The 22,630-nt window shown below is 39.3% G+C and overlaps 1 protein-coding gene across 1 annotated transcript in view; it reads right to left on the reverse strand.

Annotated features, from left to right (window-relative positions):
- Window positions 1-9,756: 9,756 nt before the first annotated feature.
- Window positions 9,757-22,630, reverse strand: part of LOC308607410 (uncharacterized protein) — a 47,931-nt gene continuing 35,057 nt past the window's right edge. The window contains exons 4-7 of the transcript XR_014014002.1: window positions 20,852-21,328; window positions 20,278-20,414; window positions 13,110-13,253; window positions 9,757-11,759 (exon numbers count right to left, since the gene is read on the reverse strand). The gene's annotated coding sequence lies outside the window, so the exon portion shown is untranslated. The remainder of the gene's footprint in view (window positions 11,760-13,109; window positions 13,254-20,277; window positions 20,415-20,851; window positions 21,329-22,630) is intronic.

Genomic DNA, 22,630 nt, shown 5'->3' on the forward strand with positions numbered 1-22,630 from the left:
GTCCCCAGCCAGCCTCAGGGTGGGAGCTGGTTGCCAGAGGGACCAACCACGTGATTAAAGGGTTGAGACTCTCAGCCCCAACTCCCCAACCTCCAGGCAAGGGAGAGGGGCTGGAAATTGAGTTACTCACCAGTGGCCAATGATTTACTCAATCATGACTGTTTTTTTTGTTTTTAATCTTTATTGGAGTATAATTGCTTTACAATGGTGTGTTAATTTCTGCTGTATAACAAAGTGAATCAGCTATACATATACATATATCCCCATATCCCCTCCCACTTGCATCTCCCTCCTACCCTCCCTATCCCACCCCTCTAGGTGGACACAAAGCACTGAGCTGATCTCCCTGTGCTATGCAGCTGCTTCCCACTAGCTATCTATTTTACATTTGGTAGAGTATATATGCCAATGCTACTCTTCTTAATGAAACCTCTTTTCCAGCTTTGGGATTGGTGAACACACGGATGTGGGAGGGCAGTGTGCCCAGAGTGGGCGTGGAAGCTGTGCACACCCTCCTCCCCACTTGTCCCTGTTTGGCTGTTCATTTGTACCCTTTATAATAAACCAATAAACACAAGTTTCCCTGACTTCTGTGAACCGTTCTAGAAAATTATCAAATACAAGGAGGGGGTTGTTGGAACGCTCATTTATAGCCAGATGGTTAGAAGTACAGGTAGCAACCTGGGACTTAATTGGTGTCAAAAGTGGGGGCAGTCTTTTGGGACTGAGCCCTTAACTTGTGGGATCTGATGCTAATTCCACATTAAGTAGAGTCAAAATTGCAGTGAATTATAGGACACCTGGCTGGTGTCAGAAAAATTGCCTGATGTGTGGAAAACCCACACATCTGGTATCAGAAGCTTTGTGAGTGCATGAACAAAGGAGAAACACAGGGGTGTGTTTTTTTCCCCAAGAAGCCCATAATATGTTATGTGTGTGTATTTCCCAGTTCTGTCCTCTGAGAGAATCTAGAAACACAGGCACCCCAAAAGCAAAGCGCATAGACCGTCCAGATCCTGATTCTAAAAACTATTACGTGTTCACTACAGAAACCAGGGATCCTTAGAGAAATGGTCAGGGCAGGGGGCCTACAAGGTGGGCCTGAAAAATCTTGCTGTGTCAGAGGAAAAGAAGGGTTCAAGCTGATGGGCTTGTGTGGGAAGGTCACAGGAGCTGCTTGAAAAAGCCCCCACTGGCCACATTTAGGATGATTGGAGCCTGAAAAACAGTATACTTGAATAAGTAAAAATCCACGATTCTACACTGATAATAACAGAGAAGAAAAGAAAAATTACTTTTGGCTTAGATGATACAAATATGATGAAAAACTTTAAAAAAAATGAATTTTCCAAAATCAGGGTAGTGGTTGTCTACAGGGAAAGGGGGAAGGGAGCTGACTAGTGTGTAGCACAATTTGCTCTGTTTACGTGTTTTATGGATGTTTCTGTATGTATCTTATATTTTTAAAAAACAAGCAAAAAAAAGACATCTGCCACAAAATACGTGATCCATCGAATAAAGGCTAGAAAGATGAAAGATCAAAATTAGTTACGTATGGAACTATAGATGATTTTTAAATTATCTTCCTTTTGCTTTCCTAATTTTCTGGGGTAAATATGCATTACTCTTGTAACATGAAGAAAACAAAGCCAGAAGGTTGCCCTCTGCACATACAATGCACACGGCTAGCACAACCTGCACGCAACAGCACGAAGTGAGATGTATCACCCTTTCATGATTTCATTATAGGCACCTCTGTTTTTCTTCTTATGTATATCTTTCCACTTCTCCTTTTATTCTCTAACAGATGTTGTAGAAACAGAAATTTAGTTATAGATGCCTAGATGGAGCACAACTCTTTGATTAATGCACTTGGAATATATCATTCGGATCAGAGTTTCATTTCTGACACAATGGAAGAGAAGAGAATATGAAAATGTATGTGGTTGGACTGCGAAATAATGAGACTTGAATTTTTTTTTTCAGTACCAAAATGTATCTGGAACTCCTCTTGAGTTCTTCGGAGTTCAAGTTACATTTCTTCAGGAGTTTTGGTAACATAAATCTTTCAGCTTCGAGGGTGAACTTCATTTTTGGAAACAACCAAAAATCACCCAGAGCCAAGTCTGATGAATAAGGTGGTTGATCGAGCAGGAAACTTTTTTTTTTTTTTTTGGTTAAAAATGAGGTGCAATTGTAGAGTGATGAGATATAAAACATAAACTAGCTCAGAAGTCATTCCAAAGTGGAATTCTTTAAGCGTTTTGAGGCAGTTTTGTGAGGAAAAAAATGTAGAGCCCCCTCAAGAGAGTATTGTGAAAGAACAGTCATTTATCATCATCCCCTATCCATTTCTCTCACCAAATGAGGACATAACATTCTCAGCCCCCATATATCCTGGGACCATCACTAATCTCCCCGAAGGGGACCCCCTCACCTGGCACACCCATGTGCCCTCTCCCATTCTAGAAAGTGGTTTGAAATGCTGTCCTCGCCTCATGGAATTGAGTACAGTCATCCATAATGGTCAACTCTTCCACACTTCCTTAAAATTAAAATGTTGGGGTTGGGCATCCTGATCTCTCTGGACAGAATCACTAGCCAATTATTCCAACATATTCCATTCTCTGAATCCCTGTCTCGGCAACTAAGGAGTAATTACCTCTTGTTCACTACAACCAACCCGAAGGACCTGTAGCAGTCTCTGGGTTGGGTTCCTCCCTTCCTAGGATGACTGTTTGTTTGCTCCTGGGGTCATTTTCTACCTGGAGTCTTCTCTCTGTGCAGCTGGAACCTGAGGGCCAGCGCAATTCATGTCAGAAGGTGCCTCTTTCCAGCTTTAGACTCTGAGCTGTTTCTTCTGTATCACAAACCCAGACCACCCCCATGTCAGTGTAACCTTTCCAACAGGACACTCTGAGGCTGCAGGGGGACCAATAGCCCTGGTTCCACAATCTTCTGGGCACCCTCTTTTTTAAATTTTTATTGGAGTATAGTTGATTTACAATGTTGTGTTAGTTTCAGGTATACAGCAAAGTCAATCAGTTATACATATACATATATCCCCTCTTTTTTAGATTCTTTTCCCATATAAGCCATTACAGAGTATTGAGGAGAGTTCCCTGGGCTATGCAGTAGGTCCTTATTACTTATCCATTCTATATACAATAGTGTGTATATATCACTCCCAATCTCCCAATTTATCCCTCCCCCACCTCACCCCCTGGTAACCATAAGTTTGTTTTCTACATCTGTGACCTTACTTGTGTTTTGTAGATAAGTTCATTTGTACCCTTCTTCTAGATTCCACATATAAGTGATATCCCATGATATTTGTCTTTCTGTGTCTGACTCTCTTGATGAGAAAGTAAACCAGCACCTGGGAGTGTGGCTGATCTGAACAGGGTGAGATCAAGCCAGGTCCCAAGGCTCCGTCTCCCCCTACACAGAGCAGAATATCATGACAACGGCAGGTTGACGCAAAATAGATAAACCCCTAAAAGTTCCTAATGCCTAAAAATGCCATCGAGCTTTTAACTAATTACATTTCAAAACATGAAAGGAGTGGGTGAGGAGTTAGGGCTGTGAAGGCCACGTTGGGGGGGACATTTCCACAACCAGAGGCAGAGTGCGCCATTGGTGGAACTTGCTTCTGGCTTCAGCAAACAGTATCCATTTCAAAGCCTCCCTTATTTGTCAAACTAAGTTTATAAACACAGCTATTTGCTCATAAATGTGACCTTTAAATCACATTGCTCTAAACACAGACTCACTCTTTGAGCACGCTGAGGGTGGGTGGACGGCAGGGGATGCCTAGAGAAAAGCCTTGAAGGAGCCCTCCACAGCCTCTCCCCAGCCGCTCAGACCTTAAACAAACCTCCTACAGCCCATCTCTGCCCACAACTTCACCAGTCCTTCCAGTGAGTCCATAGATTTCTTTTTAATCTCTTGACTATTCACTACGTGCAAGGTGCTAGGTGGGCATAGAAAACGTACACAACTCGAGAGAACAGTCATTGTCTTTAAGGACTGCATGCACAGCCATAAGACACCCACACAAATAGTATGAACTGTGGCAGCATTTGAGAACTACGGTCTGAAAGGTGTCTGGATAAAGTCACACTCTGAAGGGGAAGAGATCCATCTCTCCAGTGATGAGACGGACCGGAAGGAAGGCTTTGAAGAAACTGACTTCTGAGTGGGTCCTGGAAGAATGCTTATTATTTTGGAAAGCAGAGAAAATGTGAAGATCATTTTAAGACGAGCAAGCAACATGAGTGCAGCTAAGGAGAAAGGGGGGTGAATTAATATTTATTAAGCACATCATGTATACAAGGCATTATGCTACCTCTCATGGGGAAAAAAAAAGGACAGCAAGTTTCATCAGAGCAGATTGTTCAATTATTTGGAAAGGGAAGGTTTATAGTCTTAAATAGCTCTGGTATCAGAACTGCATAAAGCAGGAAGTGGTAAGATAATAGATGATACCACAATCGAACACAGTTTAAAAGAGTGTCAGCTCATTCAAAGGCATTATCTGTAGTCTGTGACCCAAACTGTAGGGGTAGGAAGAGAAATAAGGCTGGAAAAGGTGGTTGGAAGTAATTTGATGAAGTATCTTGAATGCTCAAATTAGAAATGTATAGTTTGGTTTGAAGACCCTGGGAGTCATTAAGTGTTTGAGGGTGAACGCAACTCTCAGCAAGGTTTGGGAAATGAATATAGCCTCAAAGTAAACAAGTAAATATTCCAAATGAGGGAATACTGAAGAAAGGAAAGCCAAGTAAGTCCTGGATGAGGGCTTTCATTTAACATTTATGTACGAGGTCATGTTCTCTTTACATCAGTTTACTTTCCACGCCATTGAAAATTCTATTTTGGCGTCCTCATTTCCTTTCCTCATTGCTTTAATTCCATTAGCAGTCTGTTCATTTCAGTCTGCCGTATCTTCCATCCCGTTTTCTGTTCTAGAATTGATTTCTCCACCTCATGAGGATAGTAGTGGTCTCAGCTCTTCACATTCATGGACTAACTTAATAACAGCCGTCTGAGGAAGGTAACTGCTTCCAATGCCTAGAGTCATGCCCCAGCACCTAAAACAGCTCATTCTATCATCAGTGCCTGAAAAATATTTGTTAAGTGAATCCCATTTTACAGATGAGAAAACAAAAGCATGCAGAGGTTATATAAGTTCCTCAAGGTCACATCACTCTAAATTCTGGAGCTGGGCTTCCATCTCAAACATGAAATTCCTGCATTCTTATCACAATTCTTATCATAATTGTTTATCTCTTTCAAAGATGTTCTTATTCACCTTCATCTAGCCAATCTCTCATTTATCAACTCTTTTCATTGGCCTAGCTTGGTATTTACCAATTCTTAGCAGTTTAGGAGTCACATCACCCAAAAATTTCCGAAATGTTTCTAGAGCTCAGTGATGTGAAGTATCTTCATTCTCTGGTTAGGAGTATTCAACATATTTTCACAGTTCCATGCACTGAAAACGTTTTGGGTTTGGTGCCCTTTTCTCTACACCTTTGTTTCTGGGTTTCTTGGTTATTACACCTAGAGTTATGAGAACCAGAAAATCATTCATCAAGACACAAATAACAGATGGATTGGATCATAAAAAGGTGATTGAGAGGAAACTGGTTAGAATTCCAGTTCCTATGTGTTCAACATACAACACACACACACACACACACACACACAACTAATCTCTATCTGTAATTACTCTGCCATTGCCTTTATGATAAACCATCTGTTCCCTTACCCCTGGCTGTATGCTTAGCACTCTGAGTCCTTAAGTATAGGATTGATTACACTATTGCATAAGTTTTTTTTTTTAAGTTTCTAGGGGTTTTCATGAGTTCTAGGTATTTGGTATTTATTCTTCCCCAATAGATGTTACAATCCTTGAAGATGAGAAGCAGGTTTCTTTCATATAACAATTTCTCTTCCATTTTCCCTCAGTGTGTGCTGGAGTGTATAGAGGATGCTAAATAAATTCTCTGTGCACACACACACACAAGCACACATGCACCCACACATATACACACACATGTCACATGCACACACGCACACACATGGTAGCAACCTGCTCTCTTTCAAACACCAGTTATCTAAGTTGTATTTTGGACCTGGTTTTTTCTCCTTTGTTGACTGACTCTCCTGTAAAAATTTCATCAAGAAGTGCCTCAAATGAACTTATCTATGAAACAGAAACACACTCACAGATAGAGAGAACAGACTTGTGGTAACCAAGGGGGATGGGGACGGGGGAGGAATGGACTGGGAGGTTGGGATTAGCAGATGCAAACTATTATATAGAGAATGGATAAACAACAAGGTCCTACTGTGTAGCACAGGGAACTATATTCAATATCCTGGGATAAACCATAATGGAAAAGAATATAAAAAAGAATGGGGCTTCCCTGGTGGCGCAGTGGTTGAGAGTCCGCCTACCGATGCAGGGGACATGGGTTCGTGCCCCGGTCCGGGAAGATCCCACGTGCCGCGGAGCGGCTGGGCCCATGAGCCATGGCCGCTGAGCCTGCGCGTCCGGAGCCTGTGCTCCGCAATGGGAGAGGCCACAACAGTGAAAGGCCCGCGTACCGCAAAAAAAAAAAAAAAAAAAAAAAAAAAGAATGTATATATATGTATAACTGAGTCACTCTGCTGTACAGCAGAAATTAACACAACATTGTAAATCAACTATACTTCAATTAAAAAATATATTAAAAAAAGAAGAAAGTAAGTGACTTAGCTTCCTGTATAAGCTAACATTCTTCAATAAATAGCTTTACTTCTAGCATACTGGAACCAAAGACTATGTGTGCCATGGCTGTTTCCTAGGATTTTGATGACTGAGTTAGACAAAGCCCTGTGGCAAGCAAGAAAGATTATAACTTCATACATTAATTGTAAACATAGCTATTGAGCATCAGGGTATGCCAACTAATGTAGGCACTACATATAAATATTAGATGCAAGACCCTTAACCCTAAGAAACTCTTAGATTTATCTGAGAAAGAAAATATGATAAACCTAAGATAAATTGATTATGTAAGATTGTGAATTCTAAGTGACCAGTAATTCAGACAATGAGGATTATATGAAAAGAAAAGAGAGTTTTATATGGGCAAAACTGGTCCAAAAAAGCTTCACAGAACTGGGACTTTACCTTCAAGAATGATTATATTTCAAATCAGCAAGAGGTAGAGCTTTGCCTTGTTGTTTCCTCTTCCTGGAACGTTGCTCTATCAATGGCTGGCTCCCTGGTGTCATTCCGAGGTCCTAGACTCAGTGTCACCTCCTCAGGGACATCTTCCTTAACTGATGCATCTAATGGAGCCCCCCTTTTGCACCCAAGTATAGCACCTAGTTTTAAACCTCTCTCTAACACTTACTATCTGATATTTTTAATTGTTTTTGCTTATTTGTTTCCTACCTGTCTTCCTTCTAAAAGGTATGTTCCATAAAAGCCGGGACATTGTTTTGTTCGACTGCATCCAGAGTTCCTTAAAGATTGCAATAGTGCTCAGTAAACATTAGAGATGCACGAGTGGGTGAATGGTTAAATGAATCATGAAAACAGTGTGAGGAAAGACCTGGAAGAGGTAGAGTGCAAAGAATAAGACTGATAGGCGACAATTCCAAACTCAAATGGAGAGGTTACATAAGGAGTGGCGGGGATGAGATTGCCTAGTAGTGAAACAAACAATGGATATAAACAGGCAATACACAAAATGTAAGATCAGAATATCAAATAAGCATACAAGACACACACAGCTTCATTGGCTATTAAAGAAATGATGCAGAAAATAATTAGCATTAAAACAGACACCACTTAAAACTGACCAAAATGTTTAAGATGATAAAGCCCAGAGTTGGCATCATTTCTCAAATTCAGCACTATTTCTAGAAAAAAACATACATCCAATATGTCAATGGACCCAGCAGTTCTACTCTTAGAATTTATCTCAGGAAATAATAGCCAAAATTGAGCTTCAGGAATGAATCTCAGGGGGCTTCCCTGGTGGCGCAGTGGTTGGGAGTCCGCCTGCTGATGCGGGGGACGCGGGTTCGTGCCCCGGTCCGGGAGGATCCCACATGCCGCGGAGCGGCTGGGCCCGTGAGCCATGGCCGCTGAGCCTGCACGTCCGGAGCCTGTGCTCCGCAATGGGAGAGCCCACGACAGTGAGAGGCCCGCGTACCGCAAAAAAAAAAAAAAGAATGAATCTCAGGATTGTATATAAAAGTGAAAAATTGAAAACTGCATAAACATGTCGCAGTGAGCAATTCATGGAATGGATTAGGGTTTGTTCATGATGTAGAATATTATGCATTCATTAAACAGGATGCTTCGGTCATCAAAAATGTTCATGAGGTTTCACTTAGTAAAAGAGTCACTTATAAACAGTGTATATATGGCATGATCCCAAATCCATAAAGACAAAACAAAAATAAAATTTACGTACTGAAAATAAACTGAATCTTCAGGACCAAGCTGGTCAATAATTACCTGCCATATCCGCCAAATGAAATGAAGTTTACATAGTTCAATGAGAAAGTTTAGTGCAATTAGTGATAGGTCTAAAGAAAACTAAGCAAACAACAATATGCAATGATTATTAATTCTAGGGGAAACAAATTGTATGATAAAGGAACGATTGCTTTAAGGTGCAACGCACCTTAGCTGTGACTAATATCTGCATGCCTTTTTTAAAACCATTTTAAAATTTTATTTTATTAAAAATTTTTATTTTTTATACAATTTTAAAGGTTACTTTACATTTACAGTTATTACAAAATATTGGCTATATTCCCTGTGCTGCACAATTCATCCTTGTAGTCTATCTTACACCCAACAGTTTGTACCTCCTACTTACCCACCCCTATATTGCCCCTCCCCCATCTCCCCACTGGTAACCGCTAATTTGTTCTCTATATCTGTGAGTCTGCTTCTTTTTTGTTATATTCACTAGTCTGCTGTATTTTTTAGATTCCACATATAAGTGTTGTCATACAGTATTATACTACCCAGCCATAAAAAAAGAGTGAAATTTTGCCATTTGCAGCAACGTGGATGGACTTGGAGGGCGTTATGCTAAGTGACATAAGCCAGGCAGAGAAAGACAAATACTGTATGATATCTGCGTGCCTTAATAATGCATACGCTAAACACAACGAACAGTGTGATCGAACCTTGTTGCCCTATCTGCAGAAAATGGGAGGGGCAGTGTATATGTGGGGTGACATAAGACAGCTAAACTCCATCCCCTGCAGAAGAAAACCAATAGATGACATCCCAAATAAGAATCAATGAGTAGCAGTATAGTGATATATTTAGAGACATATACCAAAATAAATAATAATGAGATTGAAAGCAAGTAGTGTGGCTTAGAGGTGGGACGTGGCAGTTTTCAGTATAACTACTATTAAACTTTTCCATAAACATGTGCCTAGATTGACTTGATAAAAAGTTTCAAATGGAAATGAGAGTTGAGATTTTGAAAGAAATTATTTTGATTTTCTACTTAACCTGAATTCAGTCACATACCAGGTTTTACTTTGCATTTAAAACAAACAACAACAAACAATCAGCTTCCAAATTTATTGCATCAAATCAAACAAATATTAAGTTCTTTCTTACTTACTGTCTTAGCCCGTTCAGGCTGCTGTAACAAAATGCCACAGATTGCATAGCTTATGAACAACAGAAATTTATTTCTCACAGTTCTGGAGGGTGGGAAGTCCAAGATCAAGCTGCCTGTGTGGTCTCATGCTGGTGACGGCCCTCGTGCTGGTTCACAGCCCACATCTTCTCCCTGTGTCTTCACATGGTGGAATGGGTAAGGGTACTCTATGGGGTCTCCTTATAAGGGCAGTAATTCCACTCCTGAGGGCTCCACCCTCATGACCTAAGCATCTCCCAAAAGCCCCACATACTAATGCCATCACATTGGGCACTGGGAATTCAACACATGAATTTGGGGAGGGGACACACAAAACATTCAGTCCACAGCATTTACCTATCAGTCTGTGAACTGGTGTTCTATGGCTATGTTTACAAAGATAAAAATGCAGTAAGAAGCAAGTGCTTCCCCACCCTTGTGGACCCAAATGGCTCCTAATGAATCAGACCAGGATCAATAAGGCTTTTCCCTCATGTTGGGCTGCACCCCACAGGCCTGCCCAGCCTCAAGATGGAAGGAAGAGCCCGGAGTCAGCGACAGAGACATCGATGGTTTAATGGATGGAGGAGGTTACATGCCCGAAGTAAGGTCCTGGAAGTACACCCCACTGTGTGTGGCGGACTGTGGGCAGGACGTGGCAGCAGTCTTTGTTCCTGGGGGAGCAGGAGGTTACCAGTTACAGGGGTTGGCTCATCAGTTACCAGGGAAACCAGCAGAGGGGCACACCCCTCATCGAACCTTTGATAAGAACCGTCTGGGCCAGGGGCACTCACTGAAATATGATTGCTTTGAAGGAGCAGCAGCCCAGGGGAGACTGAGCCCCTGAGAAAACATGAGACCTAAGCTACCCATTCCTCCTTCAAGACCCAGTTCATCATCTAAATTAACTAATATTTTTCCTTAACATATCGAAGATATGATTTCACTGACTTCTGGCTTCTACTGCTGCTGGTGAGAAGTTAGGCATCTATCTGAACAGCAGCTTCTTTCTAGGTGATCTGTCTTTTCTCTACAGCTCCATTTAAGATCTTGACTTTAAGTGTTCTACATTTTCATGATGAGTCCTGGTAGGTATTCCTTCTTCCACATCCTTTTAGGAACTCTGACTTCCTGAATCTCAGCACTGGTATCTTTCATCAATTCTGGTCATTTTCTTATCCACCATCCATCCCTTCAAACATCGACTCTCCCGTCTCCCTCTTCATTCTCTCTTCTTCTGGGTCTCTGATTAAAGACTGTCCATCTCTTTTAAGCCTCCGTCATGTAGTCCAGCATTTATTTATATCTATTTTCTAGCTCACTAATTCTCTCTTCTGCTGGGTCTTATTTGCTGTTAAATTCAGACAGTGAGTTTTTAAATTTCATTTATGATATTTTTTATTTCTAGAGGAAGTTTTATTTGACTTTTTCAAATGTGCTTGATCATTTTCACGGTTTCTTCTCCCTTGCTCATAAGTTTAATCTCTTATTTATTTCTTTAGATATGACTCTTTTACAGTCTGTCTTTGACAATTCCAGTATCTGAAATCTTTTCATGTTTACTGATGTCCTTAGTTTATGCTGCCTCTCAGTCATGGTCACTTGCTTCATTATTATTTTGGTATTTCTTATATAAATTAGTATCTTCTGGAAGTTTTTCCGAAGGAACTTTTTGAGGTTTAGTTTGAAGGTGGGTTCCTTCAGAGAAATCCTCCAAAAAGGGTTTGGGTTTCTGTTTGCCAGATGCCAGCAGGTACGACCAACCCAAGATCACTTTAAATCAAATTATAGGCTTGAGAATTTTTCAAAGATTTCAGTTAGTCTAAATTTTGCCTGCAAAACAGTGTGAGGAAGAGATGGGTATAGACATGGTTTCAAAGGGGACACTTTCTTTCCTTTACTCAGCATTCAGTTTCAATCAGGTAATTTTCTTTGGTGTCCACTGGGTATCAAGATAACTTCTAACTAAATTTTACATGGGTAGCCTTTGGGGGAAGGGGTAGTCCCAGCTTTAATGACGGGGTCTCCTATTAAACACTGCACCTTGGGCAGCTCCTAAGCCATGTCTTCTGCCCCTTGAAGCTGTGAAAACAAAAGCTTTAGGTCACCAACGTCCAGCAAATATTCTTTAGTACTCTGCTCATCCCTGCACATTTCTACTTTCACTTGATTTTGGCCTCTAATGAATCCTTATTTTTATAACAGCTTATCAGTACAGGCTTTTAAATTTTTGATTGCATTTTAGCCTGACTTTTATTGTTTTCAGAGGAACAATGGATAAGAGCTGCAAGTCTGACATCCTGTTGGAAATAACTGTCTGAAATTATTTGTTTTCCCAATTGCCTCCCCTGATATTGAACTATTTGTGAACAAGGGACCACGTCCTGTTTATGCATCACCTGTCCCTGTGTGAGGAGCTCAGTAAGGGTTCGCTGATTAAAATTATGAGTGAATACAATTTTGATAAAGCACCCCTTCAAAGGGATACACTTTTATTTTCTTTGATAACTAGAAATTTAATGAGTCATGTTCTTGAAGTTTTTTCATTAGCAGAAAATGACTTGTGCTACAACTTGCTCACTCTTTTCTTGGGAAGAGAAAAAAAATTTTAAGGTAAGGTGGCAGTACATTCAAGACAAAATCTGGAGGAAAGAGGATAGTGTAGAAGAATTTAGCAAGCTCAGAAAAACTTCATGATGTTATAAACCTCCAGAAAAAAGAACTGTAATTTCATTTTGCCTCAGTCATTAGATAGTACCCTATATTAAACCCTGGTTATTTTTTTAATAAAGGAGGCTTAGCAAACTCATGGTTGGGAAATACCCTTGGAATGGACACATAATTTAAGTGGAAAAAACAACCCAGAGTTTAGTGATCAAATATTTTCTTACATGGTAAGAACCCCAAAATCTTTACGTGAACACAAATCCACTCAAAGCAGACATTCCCCTGGACAGACATTGTACTTCCAAATTAGGAAGAGGAGTACCCCCTGCTTCATTCAGCTGCAGGTGCCACAAATAAATCAATATATATGGTATACATACATATATACCATATATATATATACCATATATATATATATATATATACCATATATATGTACCATATATATGGTATATGTATACTTTATACACACCTGCACAGACTTATTTTAGCTTAGCTATTCTGAAATGAGTATCTGGGACCTGGAATAGTCACAGAAAGACCCAGAACTTGGGTAAGAAAAGTAATATGGGGAAAAAGAATTATATCAGCTAAAGGAGGCAGGATTTTTGGTTCTGGGAAGATAGGAGCCTTGAATCCCATGTATAGCCTCCCACTAATAACATATAGAAATGCAGGATAAAATATATAGCTTTTAAAAAAATCTATGGCTGTTGCAGTAGAAAATGGTATGGTAGTTCCCCCCAAAATTAAACATAAAATTACCATATGATCCAGGAACTCCACTTTTAGGTATATATCTGTGCCCAGAAGAATTGAAAACAGGGACTTGGAGAGATGTTTGTACACCCATGTTCGTAGCAGTATTATTCACAATAACAAAAAGGTGGTAGAAGCCCAAGTGTCCATCTATGGATGAATGGAAAAACAAAACATACAACGGAATATTATTCAACTGTAAAAAGGAAGGAAATTCTGACACCTGCTACAGCACGGATGAAGCTTGTGGATAGTATGCTAAGTGAAATAACTGAGACAGAAGAGGACAAATACTGTATGATTCTCCTTATGTGAGTTACCTAGAGTCATCAAGTTCATTGAGACAGAAAGTAGGATGGTGGTTCTGGGGGTGGGGGGAGGGGGACAGTGGCGAGTTAGTGTTAAGTAGCTATGGAGTTCAAGTTTGGGAAGATGAAAAAACGTTCTGGAGATGGAAGGTAGTAATGGTTGCACAACAGTGTGAAAGTACTAAGTGCCACTGAATTGTACGCTTAAAATGGTTTAAATGGTAAATTATATGTTATGAATATTTTATCATAACACAAAAAATCTATGGCTGTGCTCAAGAGCAAAACGGGAAAGCATACAAGTCAGAAGCTGGGAGGGGGCTGTGGGCCGCTGAGGTAGGTGTATGACCTCATGCCCCAGCCAGGGTGGTGCAGGGTGGTGTCAGGGGGAAGTTATCTAATCTGGTTAGCTAGGAATTCGACCACTGATGGACTGCTAACTCAATGAAAACTGGGACTAATAAACTCTGCCCCCCCAACCCCCCACCCCCACCCCCACCCGGACCAGAGACACAAGATGGAAGTTGTCTCAGCCATGACTCTCGCTGGGAAATCAGGAGACTAAATCAATAAATAATTCTCCCATGAAAACTCAGCATCTCGGGCCTGTGTGTTCAGAGTTTGCTCCATGCTGCGTTTGTGGTGTGGGAAATCCCTGCGCTGAAGGGTAATGTAATAAAATCGCTCTTGGGCTGTGCTGGCTCTGGGGTGTTCAGAAGAAGCAAACAGAACACACTGGAGGGACTCTTGACAACTCAGGCTGCCAGGAGTCCCAAAGGAAAATAAAGTCCCTCTTGTAATCCCATATTACAAAATGCACAGGGAAATGATTCATGGTGAATGAAGTCAACAGAAAAAGGAAACATGAAAACTACAGCCCAAAAATGTAATTGAAAAATAATCTGAAGGAGAACCCAATGTGACATGAAGAAGAAAGAAAGGTATTAAAGAGTATGAAAAAATAAAATGTGGAAAGAGAATTGATGAACTGGAAGCCTGTCTAGGTATACTGCCCAGAACACAGATGGGAAGATACTAGAAGACAGGAAATTTAGAAGACATTGAATATAGATAGAAAAAATTCAACATACAGTTGGCCCTTGAACAACACAGGTTTGAACTGAGCAGTCCACTTTTACATGGGTTTTTTTCAATAAATATATACTGCAGTACTGCACAATCTAAATTCCTTGAATAGAATTCCTTGAATCCTTGGATGCAGAGCCGTGGGTCTGGAGGGCTGACTGTAAAGTCATATGCAGGTTTTCAACAGCATGGAGGGTGGGCATCCCTAAACCCCACTTGTTCAAGGGTCAACTGTATATCTAACAAGAATTCCAAAAAGAGGGAATAAAGTTAGTGGGGTAGAAATGATGTTCATATGATAATAGTTGACAATTATCCCGACTTGATAAAAAAAAATCTTCAGATTAAAGAAACACAGGAAACCTAAGCATAAGAAATACAAATAAATTCACACTTAGACTCATGGCAGTGAAATGAGGAAACCAAAATATTCAGGAAGAAAAAATAAATTATCAATAATAGAACAACAACTTAAACGGCAGCAGAATTTCTAACAGTATTATCAGAGGCTGGAAGAAATGGAGTAATAGCTTCAAAGTAGTGAGGGAAAATAACAGCAACTTAGAATTCCGTTATCAGAAGAGTAAAGATGATGGGAAAAAATTAGCTATATGCTGTTCATAAGAAACATACCAAAAATACAATGAAAAGGTGAGTGATAAAGGATTGAAAGCTATTATATACCAGGCAAATATTAACTGGAAAAAGCCACGGTGTTGACATAAGTAACAGATAAAAGAATAATTAAGGCAAAATATGCTGTTAAGGATAAAAAGGACACTACACATTAATAAAAGGGAAACTTTATCAGAAAGCTGTATTAATCATATACCGTACCTAACAATTTAGCTTCAAATTATATAAAGCAAAAATTGGTGGAAAACAAAAAGAAATTTACAAACCAGTATAGTGGAAGATTTTAATATTCCTTTCCCAGAATTGACAGATCAAGCAGACAAAAAGTTAGTAACGATAGAGACTATTTGGATGACTACAATTAACCAGCTGATCAAAGGGTGGTGTGTAGAACCCTGAGAATTAAAGAATACTCATGTTTTCAAGTATACATGGAATATTTTAAATAAGTTGACCATATAGTATGCTACTAACCAAGTCCAAACCAATGCCAAAGAATTGATATTCTACAGCCTACATCACAATAAAATTAAAAATCAACAACAACAAAATGATTTAATATGATTGGAAATTTTTTTAAATGTATTTCTAAGCAACCAATGAGTAAAGAAGAAATAAGGGAATTTTAGAACCAAATCATAATACAAACATTAAATACGAAGTCTGGAAAACAGCAAGTGTTGTGTGGGTAAATGTTTTCCAAGAGGCTCTCAGTGTTGGGTGGGGTATGTGGGGGGGAGCGGGGGTTGCGGAGGGCAAGGAAGGTACGATTCATAGCATTTGCCCATCCATACTGTAAGTATCCCACCAGGTCTGTTTCAAGCTACCAACCAAGGGTGGAGGTGGAATTGGGAAGAAGTACACAAAATGAACTCTCACAGCCCAAAATGAGCAGGCTACCCTTGGTTCCAGTACACCACTGTAAACAACTGAAATCTATCTTTAAATGCACATAAGAAACAAAGAAGAAGGGTTGGAAAAGACTGTACTTAGCATGTAAATCAAAGGTTAGAAAAAGAACAGGGCAGCAGAGTAAACCCAAAGGAATTAGAAGGAAGGAAATAATAAAGATAAGAGCAGAAGTTGATAACATTACAAACAAAGACACAGTCAAGAGGAGTAACAAAAGGAAAAAAAATGGCTCTTTTGGAAGGCAAATTAAATAGGCAAACATCTGGCTAACATGATCAGAAGAAGAGAAATTAAAGCAAAAATAAACAATACTCTGAACAGAAAGAACATAATAGAGATGCAGTAGAAAAATAAAAGATAAATACTATGAACAATGCCAATAAACGTGAAAACGCAGATGAAAAGGGCAATTTTCTGGAAAAATATAACAACAAAACTGACTCAAGATGAGATATGAAATGTGAGCATACACGTTGCTATCAGAGAAACTGAATCAGCCCACCTGCCCCCTGCTGCTCTCCCCGAGACATACACAGGCACGATCGCCAAGCCTGGTTGGTTTTACAGGTAACTTCTGTCTTCAAGAGATGGATAATTTTAATATTGTAAAATTGCTTCAGAAAAATAGAAAAAAAAAATCCACCCAGCTCATTTTATGGGGCCATTAAGCCTTGAGACAAAACTGAAAACATTAGGCTCCTTCCATACATGCACAAAGTGACAAATGTAAGAAATCACCCATTATTTTTTAAATCTGGCAAAGCAATCTCTTAACTCGTTGCTAATTAAGATTTATCCAAGAATGTAAAGATGCCTTAGAAGGTAGATGAATATCATCATCACATTAACAGATGAAAGGAGAAAGATCATTTCAATAGATGCAGAAAAGACATTTAATACAATCCAGTAATCATTCTTGATTAAACAAAGATACCTCCCTCAAATAAATAAATAAATCCTCTCAAGTAAACTAGGAATAAGTGGGAACTCTCTCAACTCAATGAAGTATGTCTTCAAAAGCCCGTTGCAAATACTGACATTAAATGTCAGACTGCATGTCCTAGCTAAGATAATGAGAAAATAAAAGAAAAAGTTAAAAGATTGAAATGTTTATAGCAGCCTTATTCATAATGGCCCCAAATTCAAAACAACCCAATTCTATTGACGTGGAGATGGGATAACAAACTGGGGGAGATCCAAACAATGGAATATTATTCAGTCATACAAGGATGGATTACTGATGCAGGCAACAATATAAATGAAATTTAAGACAACACTGTGCCGTGCAAAAGCAGCAAGTACCCAAATAAAATATCCTGTGTGATTCCATTTCTATAAAGTTCAAGAACAGGAAACACTGATTGATAGCCACAGAAAAGCAGACGGTTGGTTGCCTAGGGCTGGGAAGTGGGAACTGACTGCAAAGGAATGTCTTGGAGTGATGAAAATGCTCTATATCTTGATTGGGGTGTTCATTACACAAGTGTGTATAGTTGTCAGAACTAATTGAACTAAATAATTAGGACCTATGCATTTTACTGGTTGATAATTATATCTCAGTTTTAAAAAGCACAATAGACACGAAAAGCTAAAGATTGCAGAAAAGGTATAACGTAATTAGTACAAAGAATACATGCCTACATAGAATACCCAGGAGAATCTGCAAATAAATATTAGTACTAATAAGAAAGTTCAGTAAGTTTGCTAGAAATCAATATACAAAAATCAATAGTTATTGTTAAAGGACATTATTAACCACAGCAATAAAACTTTTAAGGTGTCCAGAAGTAAATCTAACAAATGGTGTGTCAGATTTTTATGGAGAAAGCAACAAAACCTTATGGGAGCAGGAAAGAAATAAAGGATTTACTATATTCATGGATGGAAGGGTTCGGTATTTTAAAGACTGCAATTTCCCCCAAATTAACCTATAAATTCAATACAATTTCAATAAAAATCACTGTAGAGTTTTTCAAAGAACTTGGCAAGAAAATGCTAAAAAATTGCAAAGAAGAGGGAGGAGGAGAGGCAGAGGAAGAAAAAGAAAAGTGTCCTATCCTTTTGCATATTGGTACCCACTATAAAGTGTTAATAGTAATTTGAACAATGTGATATTGCCACGGGGAACCTTAGAAATAGAATCACTTAGATATAGAAATTTGAACTATGGCAGAGATGGAATTTCAGGTCACTGGGCAAAGGATGAGAGTATTCAATAAATGATGCTGGGACATCACCGTATAGGAAATGATAGGCCCAACTATTCATGTGAAAGAGGGTAAAATTGGATATCTACCTCTTCGTCACAGCCCCAAATCATCTAAATGTGAAACTAAAATTTAAAAGAAAATATAGGAGGCTATCTTGATGACATCTGAGCACTGTCATTCCTATTTAAGATGCCAAAAGCATAAACCATATTGAGACAAGAAAATAATGAGAATATAACTATATCAAACTAAGAACTTCTGTGTATCAGGACAACAATGAAAAGAACGTCAAAAAAGAAAAAAGAAAAGAAAAGAATATCAGTAGCTACTATAAGGTGTATACAACCCATATAACTAGCTTTATATAATTGGAATATAATAGAATTCCTTAAAAACCAGGCAAACAATACAAGCAAAAAGGAAGCACAAATAAACAAATGGAAGACACTTCAACCTCTCTGGTAATCAAAGCAAAATTCACACTAGAACAATAAAATACAAACCCATACTTATCAACTGGCAAAAATCAATAATCAATAATCAATAAATAAATCCAATACTAACAAGAATGGGTGGCGCTACTGGGAATTGGGAAGTCTCATACAGTACTGGCATGGCTACAAATTGGTACTACTACTTTGAAGAGCAATTCTGGAATAACTAAAAAAAACAATTGATGATGTGCAAAATCTACCAACCAGAAATTAGACTCCTCGATGTTTCCCATAGAGCAACACATGCACAAGGAAATACGTGCGTGACTGTTCATTGTGACATGGTTCACAATAGGAGAAAACCACAAATGTTATCGAATCATATACCTTAAAAAACATACAAGTAAATCTGATGTATATTTATCATGGATGCATATATATTTAGAGAAAGTATATAATGATCCCCAGCAACATCGGGATAGTGGTGGGATATGGGACACCCAGATTGCCTGGGTTGGAATCCTGGCTTCTCTGGTTACCACTGTGTGGCCTTGGTTAAGTTACTTAACCAATGTTTCCTCAGCCCCTCATCTAGAAAAGGGGGGATAAAAATAGTATGTATGTCACTTGTCTACTGAAGGCTTTAAAGGAGCTAATGTATGTAAAGTGCTCAGATAATGGCCAGTATACAGTAGATGTGCTGCTTCTATTGCCATCATTATCATAATCATCCTCACTGTTGTCATTATTCCATCGTCAAGACAGTGGGATGGGGGGGCAGGGAGACATGGAGATAAATCTATAGCTTTATCCATGAGGACATATGGCTACATGCAAACACACAGTAAACCTGAGTTTAATGTGAGTATGTGGCTGAGGGTACCAACTACAGGATTACTTGTCATAGAAATTTCTAGACTTTGCTGTGTGTTTCAAATAGTTCATATTAAAAGATTTTTTTTAAGTAAAAGGACAAATGACCTGTGCAATATTATGGAGAAATGTTTAAACTGCCTTGTGTATTGTATCACTGTGAGAGGAAGGTATTGTAGAAACATACTTTTGGACAAATGCTTGATGCCTAACTAGCTGCTAGGCAACTGCAAGTTACAAGTTAATTGTGAGAGGGAAAAGCCAGGGAAGTGAAAAGTAATTTTTTCCAGGAACATCTGAGATCCTGAAGCAGCAGAAATATGTGCCATTTCTGGGAAGGACATAAAAACTGAGCTCCTGGAAATGCCAAAGAAATACTGTTTGTTGATATAAGTATCCAAAAAAATGATTCCCTGAGAAAACAATTATAGTAACCTGTAGAACATTCATTCACTTTTCAAGTGAGTATTTATTGAGCTTCAATTATGCACACATATATATTTTCAGTTTGCCTTTTTGCCTGAGGCATACTTACCAGCTATTAAAAAAGAATAAGAAAAAGAAAGAAAACTTTACATCCTTTAAGTGCATCTGTCACAATAAAGAGTTTTTGGGTTATATATCTAGAAAGGTTACCCATCTAGATGTTTTTGGCAACAAGAAGCAAATGCCACCTACAAATGGCAGAACCAGTAGGAGTTTGCTGCTCTCTCACCTGAGAAGCCGGAAGGTGAGCCGTCCTGTGTGGATTCAGCTGCTCCCCATTATCCACAAGACCTGGGCCCTCTCTGCCTCTCTGCTCTGTCATCCTGTGTGTCAGCAGTGCTTCCACTCAAGGTGACGACATGGCAGCTGCTCAAAGGCGGAAAGCGCGTTAGGTAGCGGACCTCTTGCCCATCTCCTATTTTATAGGGTAGAAAAATCTTTCCCAGAAGCCCCTCAGGAGAATTTGACTTCCATCTCAGTGACCAGAACAGGGTGACATGGATGTTCCTAAACTGTTCATTGGCCAATAGAATTGGGATGACCACGACTGTTAGACCCACCACTAATCCGTCACCTGGGACTGGGACTTTCCTTCCTCTCTTAGTATATTACCCATTGTATCCAAACAAAACTTGGGTTATGTTATCAAGGAGGAAAGCTACAAAGAGGATCTATGAGGGTGGGCGATTCTTGCCTAATGAGAAAGACAAAGGCAAACAACAGAGAAAACACAGAACTAAATAAACAGCATCCCCTCAGTATTCCCCAGTAGGACATATTGCCCAGCAGTAGGTATTACTCACCTCTTTCTTTTCAGGGGTACCAGATTTGCTTGGTAGTGAGCAGCCAAATGCTCTCCAGAGATTGGGCCTCTTTATGGTCTAGGGGTGACTCTTAATTGGCTTTTGGCCACCATGGTAAATCCGTTCCTCCTGCCAAGTGACCAGTCCAGGAGTGGAATGTGACATGAAGGTGAGTCTTCTGCGGAGCCTTGGGAAAGGGACAGAGGAAGGAGGCCCTCTCTGCAGTCTTGAAGCACTGCTGTGTGGGGGCATCTTTGTGGCAATGCCGCAGCCATCTAGCAAGTCTGAAGGATGAGGGGCTGTAGCCACCATAGGGAAAGTGGGAACTATTGTCAAGTTTCTAAATCAATCAGGCTTTCAACCACTCAAGCCCCAAATTTCTTGTAATATGGGGTAACAAATTGTCTTTTTTGTTCAGGCCATTTTTGTTTGATTCTTTGTTGCTTACAGTCAAATCATCTTGATATTATACTTGCACTGAAAAATATAAAGCAAATAATTTAATGAGGGATTTAAAACATGTAGGTAGATAAGAAACTAACAAGAGCACATCTAGCTGCTTTAAACTGGTTCAAATCCATACGTTCAGAATAATCAAGTTTCACGATACTGCAGGAAAACGCTTTACTAAGTATTTCCTATATGTAAGGCATTTTTCTGAGCCCCAAAGTGAGGCTGCGACTGAGACAGTGAGTTAGGGACACAAAAGATATAACATGCATAATCCTTAAATTCAAGGAGGTCATAATACAACTGAGGAGAAAATCAGTTGACAGTAAAAACTCTAAATTGTACATCCCTTTTAAAGAAGTGGTCCCATTAGTTCAAGGATGGTATCTATTATCAACCAAGTAATGAATTGTACCATCACGTCACGCCATAATATATCAAATATCGGGATCGCTTACCACAGAAAAATCTCTAGATCCTGAAGTATATTAGAAAAAACTTTAATTTCATAAGATCAATCCTTCTTTTGAAATAGCAACTGACATCTGAATAGATCTACTTTATCCCTGAGCAAACTGAAAATTCATAGAGAAAGACATAATGTCCAATTTTTTTACTTAAAGCGTCTTACCACTTATGAATAATCATGACAGACTTGGAATTAGTGGAGTCTAGATTCGTGAGTCTTTGCTGTGTTTGCATTTGTGCATGATTTCTGATTTGATAGTTTATCTTTAAATTTATTGATGAAAATAAAGCTACCGCAGAGATGGTGAGGGCAAGTTGACCTGTTCACACTTGATGTAATACATTTTGGGATTTGGGAGTGCTCAAGGCAAGTAGGATTCTAAGTAGTGGTAAGTGTGCATTTTGCTTTCCTAGAGACCCAGAGGGAGATGAAGAATGCTAAGCCCTGGCAGGAAGGAGCAACCCAGATATAAAATACATCGGCTCTAAATATGTCCACCAGAGCAGAAATTTATTAAAACCCCATTTTAGACCATAAAGCAAATGCATCAATAAAGCAGCAGCTCTCACTAAGCTAAGTCAGGTTTGTCTTGTGTTTTGTTGCAGTAGTTTTTTTATGAAAATGTGAGTGGTTGAGCAACCCTGGCTTTAAAAGGAGTATCTCAAGGGCCAGCGCCATGACTAGCTGTAGTAGAGCGGGCTCTGCTCGATGCAGAATGGACAAGCCATCACCTTCCCTGTAAAAACATTTGAGAGGTTTTCACTATGGCTGTGTTGCATTTTCCTCTTCAGAAACCAGCAAGTACCAACTTGGCCTGTAAATAGCATCTCTTCCTTCATAGAGGATAGTCATTTTGGCTG

This window comes from Mesoplodon bidens (genome assembly GCF_964165515.1).
Source record: "Mesoplodon bidens genome assembly, chromosome: 19".
Classification (NCBI taxonomy): Eukaryota; Metazoa; Chordata; class Mammalia; order Artiodactyla; family Ziphiidae; genus Mesoplodon; species Mesoplodon bidens.